This window comes from Phascolarctos cinereus, unplaced genomic scaffold (assembly GCF_003287225.1).
Source record: "Phascolarctos cinereus isolate Bilbo 61053 unplaced genomic scaffold, phaCin_HiC Scaffold_726;HRSCAF=1367, whole genome shotgun sequence".
NCBI lineage: Eukaryota > Metazoa > Chordata > Mammalia > Diprotodontia > Phascolarctidae > Phascolarctos > Phascolarctos cinereus.
Window position 1 is genome coordinate 198,219,761 of NW_027556098.1, and position 12,715 is coordinate 198,232,475.

At 34.9% G+C, this 12,715-nt stretch overlaps 1 non-coding gene across 1 annotated transcript; it reads right to left on the reverse strand.

Moving 5' to 3' along the window:
* Positions 1-7,174: 7,174 nt before the first annotated feature.
* On the reverse strand, positions 7,175-7,281 carry LOC144454732 (U6 spliceosomal RNA). Its single transcript, XR_013483234.1, has one exon. It is a non-coding gene; the product is annotated as a U6 spliceosomal RNA (small nuclear RNA).
* Between the last annotated feature and the right edge of the window lie 5,434 nt (positions 7,282-12,715).

Genomic DNA, 12,715 nt, shown 5'->3' on the forward strand with positions numbered 1-12,715 from the left:
AGCAGTGAATCTGTGCCATGTCCAGGGGAAAAGGTGGATTGAATAGCTAACAGGAGGACCTGCTCTGGGCAGACTTGCCTACATGGACTATATTTGCTCAACAAGCAGCCTTTTGATCTAAATTTGACTTCCCAAGTAGGCCTCCCTATTGGGAAGAGATTGCTGAGTGTGCCTCAACCTACTTAGCTATTAGGTTTCACACTAAATGAATAATTAACTTTCTAATAATAATATCTAGCATTTATATAGTGGTTTAAAGTTTGTAAAATGATTTAATATGTTATCTCACTTGATGCTCACAACAATGCTGTAAAATAAGAACTGTTGTCATCATTTTACACGAGAGGAAACTGAGGCTGAGAGAGATTAAGTGACTTGTTCAGGGTCACACAGCTAGTAAATGTCTGGGGCAGGATTTGAACTCAGGTCTCTTTGACTCCAAGTCCAGTTCTCTATCCATTGCACTACCTAGCTGCCTCTCAACTTTTTAGCACAAATTATTCTTGGTTTAGGTGAATTGAACACAACATTTTCAGAACATTTTCAGTGATGAAAAGCCAAATATAAAGTTACAAAGAAAAAACATGGTCCCAAAGGAGAGATTTGGAAGACCTTCTCACCTTCTTTGCAGAGATGGTAGATCCAGGGGTATTGCACACTACATACATTTTCATATTTTTTCAAAATACTGACCAGTTTTGCTTATTTTTAAAATATTTTTTAAATATTATTTGCCATATGGGAAGTACCTTTGGGAAAGAGAGAATTAGGAATATCGAGGAAACTTTTAGTGATTATATGTATATGTACATATATATATATATATATATATATATATATATATATATATATATATATACATATATAAAATTTAAAAGTATAAAAATTTATTGTGCCACTTTCCTGAATATAATTCACCTCCCTAGTACTATACTTACTATGCTCCAAACCTCTTTGAGGCCACAAAATTATGTTTCCCCAAAGCTCAAATTTTTCCAACTTGCTAATGTCATTTCTAGGACATATATACCAAAATATATTTTTAATTTTCATATTTTAATTATCCATGGATTAATTGCTTTTAAATTTGGGCTAATTTCAAAACTAATACTAAACTGCTGTATTGACCAATTAGTTCTGGAAGAAGGCAAAATGGAGCTGAGGGCCCTACACTTCTGCTGCAGAGTATTCCTATTTCATTGGCTTCATAATAGGGGGGGAAACACCCCCATGAGGATAGCAACACAGTAGAAGAGTTTTGTATTTCTCTTTGGATTGAGAGTCTTTGGTTGTAATGACGTTCTTTGCATAACTAGACACCTTTCTCCGCCCCCCCCCCCACCAGGAGCTATTGTAATTGGAACATCCTGGGTAGGGTCAGCCACCAGCACAAGAGCTGTTGGAATTTGCAAAGCCACACTGGGTACACTGCCAGGCAGACAGTTGGACAGCCTCTTCTCTCTGTGCTTCAACTTGCTTTCCATAGAGAATTCAATTGCTCGTTTCATACAATTATTATAGACTTCCAATTACCTTAAATAAAAAATGTTGTTTTCTTGACTGCAGTTATTTTTGTAGATTGACAATATTACCATTTTATTCACCCACTAGCAAGCAGTCATCTGAGTAATCTTCGTTTTCTATTAAAAAAAAAACAAGCACATAGAATTTTACAAGTCTGTTTTTTCCTCACTTTAATCAAATGCATTTTCTGTACTTTCTCCTAAAGCATAGACTCTATTGAAAAATAATTGTTTGTGACAGAAAGTAGCATTTATAGAATTTTCTATATTCCTCTTCTATTAAAGTGAGCAATGGACAGATCACTGAGCCTAGATTCAGGAACACGAGTTCAAATCAACCTCAGACTCACCAGCTGGGTGGTGCTGGGAAAGACATTTAACCCCTGTCTGCCTCAGTTTCCTCAACTGCAAAATGGGCATAATAATAGCACCTAACTTTCAGGGTTGTTGTGAGGGTCAGATGTAATAATATTTCTTAAGCACTTAGCCTAGAACCTGGTACTTAATAAGTGCTTAATAAATGCTTGTTTCCTTCCCATATTGTTTCATATGTATGAGGGATGGCAAGGTAGGGAAAGAGAAATAGTGAGAAACACACAGAGAGACACTGAGAGACAGAGGAAAACAAGAAATGGAGAAAGTCTGTGTGTGTGTCTGTGTGTGTGTGTGTGTGTGTGTGTGTGTGTGTGTGTGTGTGTGTGAGAGAGAGAGAGAGAGAGAGAGAGAGAGACTGTAATGTCTAGATAATTTTTGGTCTGGGAAAGGGGTAACCAAATAACTTCTAAAGGCCAAGAACAGTTGTTAATTCACAGAATATAAAACTAAAACAAGAAGCAGATGAAGGGATGTGAGCAAGCACTGCCAAGCATAAGAAGGGCATAGGCTAATAATTAGAGAGATCAACTGAAGGGTTACTGTATCAGTGGAGATAGGAAGAGCAGGAACTCGAATGCAGGCCAGTTCTATTAAGTTAGAGTCTGAGTCAGAAACAGAAGCCAAACAGAAAGCCAAGGAAAACTGAAACAATCTGGAAACAGAGGATCTCACTGATTAACAGGGTCTCTTTATGATAGAGCTATCCACATTCCTTAATGCTGCACTGCCAAACGCATACACAGACCAGGCCTTCTTTATGTTGTGTCCTCAACAACATCTAGCAAAGTGGTGGTTACACAGCAAGGTTATGATCCATACCTGGCAGATTGATGATGTCAGAAGATCTTGAAAATGAAAACAGAATGGATCTGAAACTGTCTTTATTGTTTCTGAGGCTGAAAGACAGGGAAAGAAGCACGGATGACTGAAAGTTCCACAGAGAATCTAAAAACTTCACTCCATGGGTTAAATTCAACTTATTTGACTCAAGATCCTAAAAAGTGATGAAGGCAGCATGATATTATAGATGGAGAACCAGTCTCAAAAACAGGAAGACTTGGGTTTAACTCCTACCTCTGACACATTGTGGTATGTGACCCTGGGCAATTTACTTAAGCTTTCAGTGCTATATGCAAATCTTTAAGTCTAAAAGCTCCAGAGAAGGCTCTGACCTTTTTAGTAGAGTTTCCTCATCTTGGAATTTCCTATACTGTATGATGGAGCCAGTTCTTACCAACTCATGAGAGCTCATTGTTAAACTTTCAGTGTGAGCCCTTACACCTCAGAAATTGACAATAACTACAAATCATGGCTTGGTTTATTGTTTTGTTTGTTGTCTACACTTACTAAAATGGTGTTGTTTTCTTGAAAGTCCATTTTTAAACAGTTACCAGCAGTCTCTTGTTTGCTTCACGAATGTTGCTTAAGCTTGGCACGGGTGCAGTAGAAGCCTCAGAGAATAAAGTCATCACCAGACTGAAGACTGGGTGACTGGAGGCTAAGCACGATAATAATTGGCATTTATATAGTGCTTTAAACAGTCTACAAAATGCTTTATATCCATTATGACATTTGAGTCACACAACATTCTTGAATATGCCAGTGAAATCATTGATCATTCCTATTCCCCTAACAAGTGATACCATAACTAGATCTGATTTTTCAGATCTTTAACCTTCCTAGCTTTTGGTAAAAGAGTTGGAGGGTGATGACAATAAAAATCTAAGAACAATTCTGATTTTTACTAAAAATGAGATACAATATACCAAATATAATTTTGAAATCAAAGTATGTCTTTATATTTTAAGAAATAATCATCTCACATTTAAATAGTGCTTTTCAATTAAGAAAGTACTTTCCTAATGACAATCCTGTGAGGTAGGTAATTCAAGAATCGTGATCAGTTTTACCTATAGATAAATTGTGTTTCAGAGAGATAATTGCCACATTAATAAATCATGGACTTAGGACTCAAACCCAAGTCTTCTGACTCAAAGTACAATGCTTTGGTCCCTACATCATGATTAAGTATAGCCTATTTACAATAATCTATGCATGAGTTCCATGTTGAAGAAAGAAATCTTACCTGTTAATATGTAAAAGGAGGTAAATATCAAAAGAAATCCGTAAGCCGCTGGCAATCACAAAAATTAACATATCATTTTCCTCAAAGTTGGGTGGGGAAGATGTAGACATTTTGCCCAATGTCTATTCAGAGAATGGATAGAATTCTGTAAAATGGAGAAACTTTTTAAGTGATTTGTTGACCATCACAGAGTAAGTAGCAAAGATTGGACTAGAATTGAGGTCTCCTGGCTCCTCTGGTTCAAGCCTCTTTCCAGGAAACTACTGTCTCTGCTTCATCAATTACAATCTGTCAGCTGCAATCGGAAGGGATTTTGTAATGACACATTGAAGCAATTTGAAACTGTGTGAATAGCTGTAAAATAGTAAAGAATAAACCTGATGACAGGCATTTATTTTGAGTAAAGATTTAAGGCAGCCTGGGCTGCCAGAGAGCAGAGGTGTTTAAAATGTAGGACTCTACAAACTGAACAACAAAACACAATTTTCTCAGCTCTGCAAGAGAAATCATGCTAGTCACATATCAGCCTTCCACCATATTTCAGTGGTGCTCTAACAATTTTCAAAGCAGTAAGGACAGCAAAATTGTTTAAAGTTGACAATAGAGGAAAACAAAAGAATGATGTTTAACACAAATTTTCACTGCAAATAATATTCTAACAATGTGGAATTGGCTATGTTACTTAAAACAATACCTTGTTCTTAAGGGAAAAAAAATTCATTGGCCCCAAATCACCAAGAATGGTCTGTGTTGTGCTTGAGTTGACAGTAAAACACAAAGACTCATACACAAACTTATTAGCAAATATCTTTGGCATGCATTTACAAATAATGCCCATGGAATTAAATCCAAAATATTTTAAAGTTGTAAATGGCTTTGAAGTGCAACAGTGAAGAATAAAAAAGAGATTATCTGATTAGTCATTCTCTCATTTCCCAGCATAAGTCTCCAAAAGCCATAAGTCTCTGAAATCAATTAGATCATAAATGATAGAATGTTAGAGCTACAACTTGCACCCAAGAGATCTTGAATTCCAATTGTTTCATTGTACTGGTGAAGAAAGAGAGTCCCATAAAAGTGAAATGATTTGCCTATGGGACTTGTCTTGGGCAAATCACTAGGTCTTCTAATTTCTAACCATATGCTTTCCCCACTAAACCACGCTGTATATATCATAATTTTTTTTAATCTCATCAGAAAATAAAGGGCCAAGGAAAATGCTCTTGATACCATGTTTTCAAGAATGGTTGAAAAAGCATTGTTTGTTTCTCTAGACAACGACTCTGGAGGGTACTGGTGCAACAACAGTAGCAGCACCAGTGTAAAAACTAGATGATAATTCTCTTTTAAAACTAAGCAGGGATGATACAGTGGACAGAAAAACCAGTGCTGGAGGCAGGAGGATCTCAGTTCCAGGGTAAAAAAAAATATTGGAAGTACCCAGAAAAAAGAAGAAAAAACAACAACACTAATTCAACTACTGGAGAGTAAATGTCAAGATCACACAAGATTCAGCAGTAGTCACTCTAAAGCAACAGAGAAATTAGGATATGGTATCACAAAACAGAAAGGATGGGGAAGCAAACAAGAATTTATTTAGTGCCTACTATGTGCCAGGCATTGTGTTAAACACTTCATAAATATTATCATATTTGATCCTCACGACAACTCTGTGAAGTAGGTGCTATGATCTGTATTTTACCATTGTGGAAACTGAATCAATTAGAGGTTGAGTGACTTACCCAGGGTCACACAACTAGTATTTAGGCTGGATTTAGTCTCAGGTTTTCCTGACTTCACAGCCAGCACTCTATCTATCAGACTTCCTATCTGCCTCAAAAGATATATAGGTTTACATAGACCAAGTAAACTTACCCAGTAAAACTAAGTATCATATTAGAAAGGGATAAATGGATCTTTCTGCACTGGACTGTGAGGTTTTTTATTCCCTACTACATGGTCAATTTTTGTGTATGTGCCATGTACTGCCGAGAAAAAAGTATATTCCTTTCTATCCCCATTCAGTTTTCTCCAGAGGTCTATCACACCTAACTTTTCTAATGTTCTATTCACCTCCTTAACTTCTTTCTTGTTTATTTTGTGGTTAGACTTATCCAGTGCCTAGAGGGGGAAGTTCAGGTTCCCCACTAGTATAGTTTTGCTGTCTATTTCTTCCTGTAACTCCCTGAACTTCTCCTGTAAGAATCTGGATGCTATACCATTTGGTGCATATATGTTTAGTAATGATATTACTTCATTGTCTATGGTGCCTTTTAGCAGGATGTAGTTTCCTTCCTTATCTCTTTTGATTGGATCAATTTTTGCTTTTGCTTTGTCTGAGATCAGGATTGCTACCCCTGCTTTTTTTACTTCAGCTGATGCATAATATATTCTGCTCCAGCCTTTTACCTTTACCCTGTATGTGTCACTCTTTTTCAAATGTGTTTCCTGTAAACAACATATTGTAGGATTATGGTTTTTAATCCATTCTGCAATCTGTTTCCATTTTATAGGAGAGTTCATCCCATTCACATTCACAGTTATGATTACTCTCTGTGTCTTTTTCTCCATCCTTTTTCCCCCCTATTTATGTTTTTCTTTCTCCTTTTTCCTTTCCCCCCTTCACTTGTGTTTTGCTTTTGACCACTGCCTCCTTCGGTCCCTCCCCCCTTTTGTTATCCCTTTCCCTTTTCTTCCCCTTTACTGTTACTGCTTCTTCCCTCCCTTCTTTCCCCCCCTCCCTTTTCTTTCCCTTTTTCCCTTCTACTGCCTTTAGGGAAAGTTAGATTTCTATACATAACTGATTATGTTATGCCCTTCTTGAGCCAAATCTGATGACAGTAAGGTTCAAACAATGCTACTCCCCTTCTTTCCCTCTGCTGTAATAAGATTTTGTCTTTTCCTGTAATGTAATTTACCCTTGTCTGCCTCCTCCTTTCTCAGTACATTTTCTAAGATCAGATTGATCCACTTATTTGGATCCATTTAACCCACTTGATTAGATTTTTTTTTATCATTACATCAAAGTCAACTAATATCCATCCTCTTTACGTATACTCCTTTAGCATGGTGTAATAACAATACAGTTCTCAAGGGTTGCAAATGTCATATTCCCTTGTAGGGGTTTAAACACCCTTCCCCCCCCATTAACAACATATTGTATCTTTCTGTCCCATTTACCTATTTAAGTAAAAATATGGAACGCTTCACGAATTTGCATGTCATCCTTGCGCAGGGGCCATGCTAATCTTCTCTGTATTGTTCCAATTTTAGTACATGTGCTACTGAAGTAAGCATGGATAAATGGATCTTTAATGAAATAGCGAACTACTAAGAAGTTCTGATAAAAATACCATAGCTAAATTTTTTCTCTTCTTTTTTTCTTTTAAATTTAAAAAAATATTCATTTTTTTGGTGATATTTCTTTGGAAGGGGAAAGGGGAGAAATGGTGAGGTAAAATATGGTGATTGAAAAAAGACAAAAATGTCTTTAATAATATAGGCAAAGAAGCTGATAATGGAGGAGGAAATTTTTCCATAACTCCATAACTCTGTAAAATCACACTTTACATATTCCAAAAAGGGAGAACTCCAAAATATTAGAAGTTCTTCCTTTTTGTTTCAAAATGTTTCAGATATATTCTTCTCTTCTTTTCTCAAGAAAAATACTGGATAACAATGCATTTTAAATAAAATACTTCTGTAGCCAAAGGAGAAATGTGGAAAATATTGTTTCAGTATTGAGTTACAAAAATAAAATAACTTTTTTTAAGTTATCCATAACAAGACTCTCCAGTTAAAGCAGCTCTAGTTTCAGTGGTAAAATATCAACCTGTCTAGTTACAGGCTAATCAACAATACTCGATTGGTATCATCTTTTTAATTTTACTCACAGCAGGAAAAATATTTGATGTCTTTATCATTAGGTTGCCTGCCATGTGCCTTTAAGTATGTGCTATATATAACCATTGGAGAATCTGTATTCCATTTCCAAAAGTTATTTTTAGACACAATAACATAACATTCCAGGGATGAAAAAGATGAATGACCAAAATAATTCATTATTAGTGCTGCTAATTTCAGGGGGGCACAGGGGGATGACATCTGAGTAGGCATGACTCACTCTGAAAATAGATGCCACATTAAGACTATGACTTCATTAGATTCAAATTATTAAAATCATCCATCCTACATTACTTTTTTAAAAAAATTTATAGTGTATGCAATGTAATTATAGATTTCAAAATACAATATCTATCATTATAGCATAAGAAATACAAGGTGAATCAAGAACAAAGGTTTAAAATGTTTATGAAAAAAGTGGACTTTATAAACTTCTATATATAAAACTATTGAACATGAATTTATTTTAGAGACATTAGTGACTGAGTTTAATGAATAATGCTTATGTTATCACTGTTGAAATAACATGCAACTGATCTAGGAAAGAAATTGAGTCACATACTTTCATATCTCCAGTGGAATAAAGAAGTGTACAGTAGATTCAATGCTGGATTTGGAGTCAAAGGACATGAGTTTGAATCCCCACATGGTTCTACCACTTACTTGTTGGGCTGAGACTCATTTAGTCTCTTTGAGTTTGTTTCTTCATCTACAAATTCAGCTCAACCATTCTTCAACAGCTTCAAGATTGAAAGTACTATAATGGAAGGAAAAAAATCACTTCTATAAAAATGACATATAACATATATAATAATATGAGAAGAAACATGAAGGAAATGAGAAATGTTTTGTATTTAAAAATGAATATATTTGATGCTCAGACTAAAAAATTGATTTTTAATAAATCAATCTTAATAATTCATATTTATATAGTACTTTAAATATTATATAGCATTTTCTTCATAGCAACCCTGATCATTTTTGTCATTTATAGAAAAGTGACCTGAGACTCCAAGAGGTTAAATGAATGTCTTACTTTCTCACTGTTACTCATTGTCTCAAGGCAGGATTCAAACTCAGGTCTTTTGATTTGTAGTTCAATACTAGGACTCCCTTCAACCCATTATGCCTTCTCTTCGACAATTATGACCCATATATTTCCATAAACCCCACACTGAGGAACAATCCAATAATCTATCTAGAAGCTTTTATATAGATCGGTTTTTTATTTATTTTTTTTAACTTTTCAACACTTGGGCTGTCCATCTGTTACCCCTTATTCTCACTATATAATTATTTCACTACCTATTCTACACAGAGTTTTAAATGTCTTTTGTGAGCTTAAGTTTTTGGGGATACTAAACTTCAGTCTTCTTCAATCATCATATCCTTCCATTGTCCTACTGGTTATTTGAAATTGTGGGGATCCTAGGTTTGGAACACCACTGAGAAACGATTAAGGTTAAATAGATGAACTTTTGGAGAAGAAGAGGGAGAATCATTTAAATGTTTTGCAATTTCTCAAGGATGATCCAATCAGACTTAGAAGTCAGTCCTAATGTGGTTTATGTCCAGGGTTGACCAACTGATAGAAGAACTGTGAGCTGCACATCCAAATATATATATCCTAATCTGGGAAATACTCCTTCTTAATCTATTTGATTTTTCTTGTGTAGATTGCTAACCATCCCTTTTGAATAGCTATGGATCCCACAAGTAAGCACTGTAATATCCTGGGCTCAGTGACATAAATCCCATGTCATTTGCAAAGAGTAGCCTTTGGAGAACTATATGTGCATGCATGTGTGTGTTTATGCAGTAGTTCTCTCCTTTGAACTTTGAACAAGACACCTACAAGCATTTTTCACAAATAGATACTTTTTTGTTTCATTAGTTGATAGATATTCAGAGAATTGTTGGACAAAGTTTTATTGGTGGTTGCAAATTTCAAGGAATGTTGTATAAGATGAACATATCAAAAGGAAATACCTTTTTGGAGAAGAGTCTGAAAGAATATATTGTGTTCTGAGTCAAACGCTGTTTTACCTTCAAGAAAAAATAAACATAGCAAGCTTATGTATTTTAATTAGTTGTTGACTGTGGATACATGGTTTCCTGCGAGAAAAAAAATTATCTGTGAAACCACACCTCTTCTCCAGACCTTCTCACAAAAAAAATCCTCCTGGAGGACATGGACCCCAAGTAGGTCAAAGACAGAAATAGAGGTCCCATGTACATATTCATAGTTATAGTAGCACTATCGGTGGTAGCAAAGGCCTGAAAATAATATATATACTCATCAATTGGAGAGTAGTTGGACATGTTGTGGCACATGAATGTGATGGAATATTGTGATATCATAAGAAAAAATCAACAGGAAGTATTCAGAAAAGCATAGGGAGACATATACACTGATGCAAAAGCAGGAAAACAGTAACTACAAAAATATAAATGGAAATAACAAAGCTGAAAGAAAGTAAATAATCTATAATAATAAATCTAGCCTAGAAGATATATGAAAATATACCTTTCTTCTTTGTAAAGGTGCAAAGGGTGGGAGGGAGAAGTGCTACTATGGAGAATTGCATGTACTGTCAGATTAATGTCTTTTGTATACTTAATTTCAGGAGACGGCTCAAGATTTGGAGAAGGAAGTTTGGAAATAAAGGTGGTATAAAAGCAAAATATATGAACAACAGTTTTTTAAAAGAAGGTCTGCTTATTTCCTCCTCAAGTTTTTATCTAGAAAACCTTAAATGAATGTAAAGATTGTTCTCATAAAGATTTTGACAAGGTGAGAAAATAGATATATGACTTAGTCAATAACTTGCTGATTGTCTTAGACATCTCTTAAGTAATTATATTGTCTGTGATCTTGTCTATTATTTTAGTATCTTCTCTTTGAGATATTTTGAAAATCAGCCTTTGAATGCTTTTAAAACTGTGGTACTTTCAGCAAGTACTTTTTTGTATAAGAATGTGTCTTCAGATCAGCCAGACTTTCTAATTTCATCTCCTTAAGTGTTCTATCTACTTCACACAGTGTATTTAATACTGAGTTATTCAGGTAAGGTACTTCTGTTCTCAAAAATCATGAGGATTGCTCAGTATAGTAATACTGATCAATCTTTCTATTTCATGTGTATCAATTTTCCTCCTACTGTTCTTTTCCATTTTCTTCAGTAATTGCCCTTGGAATCATTTGTCTTAGCTGCTTCTCATGACACATTTTCTGCAAGTTCATTTTCCCTTTCATTATTTGTTTGTTGTTTTGCGAGGTATTTTTTGCTTGTAACCTTCTGTTATCCTCCTCTGAAATATTTTACAAATTGTTTTATAGTTTACACTAGTGTTGCCCTTTTCAGCCATGTCTTTCCACTCGGCAAGGAGAAAAAGTGTTTGTTGAACTCTTTTTAGAATTTCACAGCTGGTATGCATTGGTAAAATGTCTCTAAGAAATGGCGAAAATTTACAAGCAATGGCTTTACTTTAATCAGTTCCCTATTTTTCAGTCAACATGCATGAATTCTTCAATAATGACAGTGGATCTCTATTCACATTCATATGGTACTCTTTATTTCAGGATGAGCACATGTGAGTGTAGATTTGATTTAACCAACTTTAAAACTCTTTGTCAAGGTTGACCCTTTGTTTGCCTAACTCCATTGGGAAATAATATATTTCTATGCTCTAGTAGTTCCAGGAAGCTTTATGATTCTAGTTTTGACCCCATTTCCATTTCAGACACCACTTGTCACCTCTGATTCTTCAGGTCTAAGATCTATTTCCAATTTTATTGACCTGGACTTATACAAATAATATTGTGCCTGAATGCATAGAGCAGCATTTGAGAATTCAAAGAAACTTCAGTCTTAGTCCCACCTATGCCTAAAAAAGAATCCCCTTTTCAATATATCCAACAAGTGGCCATCCAGCTTTTTTTTGAAGTCTTTTAGTTTTCACTCCCTCCCAAAGGAGCCAGTCCACTTTGAGGTAGCTCTGATTGCTAGGAAGTTAATACAGAACTAAGAACTTCAAAAAATAATTAAGTATTTTCAAGCACAAAATCACAGATTTTGATATTTGATAGATCTCAGATCACTAGAATGAGCAATATTGAAGCCAATGAAATAATGACAGCAGCACTTTTTTACAACAAAATGAGTAGTTTGAAATTAGTATAAACAATTTATTCTGAGATAAATTTGCAGAATGAAAATCTTTATTTCAGGCTTTTTCTGTTGAACTCATTTAATAGATTGCAATTCACTTACATTGTTGTGAAATTGATGACTCTTCTCCTGTACCTAGTTGTTCTCTTGAATCCTGGAACCAGGTGGACAGCTTTGTTAATTGCTTTGAGTGAGAGCAATGATTCCCTGAATCATTTGCCCCCCATGAGTCTGTACAGCTTTGTTATCTTTTTTGCAAATTTACCATTTGTACATTCTTAAGAGCATAGGATCATATAAACATATACATAGAGTTATAAAGGACTTCAGAGGCCATCCCCTCAGTAAATTTGATTGAACCAAGGCCCACAAAGGTTAAATGAGTTGCCAAATGTCACAAAGGTAGCAAGCTTTAAAGTAGAATTTGAATCCAGGTCTTTTTAATCTAAAGCTAGTGTGTTCTGATCAAAGACCTATGCTATGTCTCTCTGAAATTATCAATAAACTAAACAGAATAACTGAACAAGAAAACACTAAACAAAGCACTAAAAATAAATCAGTTTTGACTATATGTTACAGTGTTATATGCATGAACAACATATATAAAATACATGCATATACACATAAGTTATATAAACCATATATGTAAAAGTTTT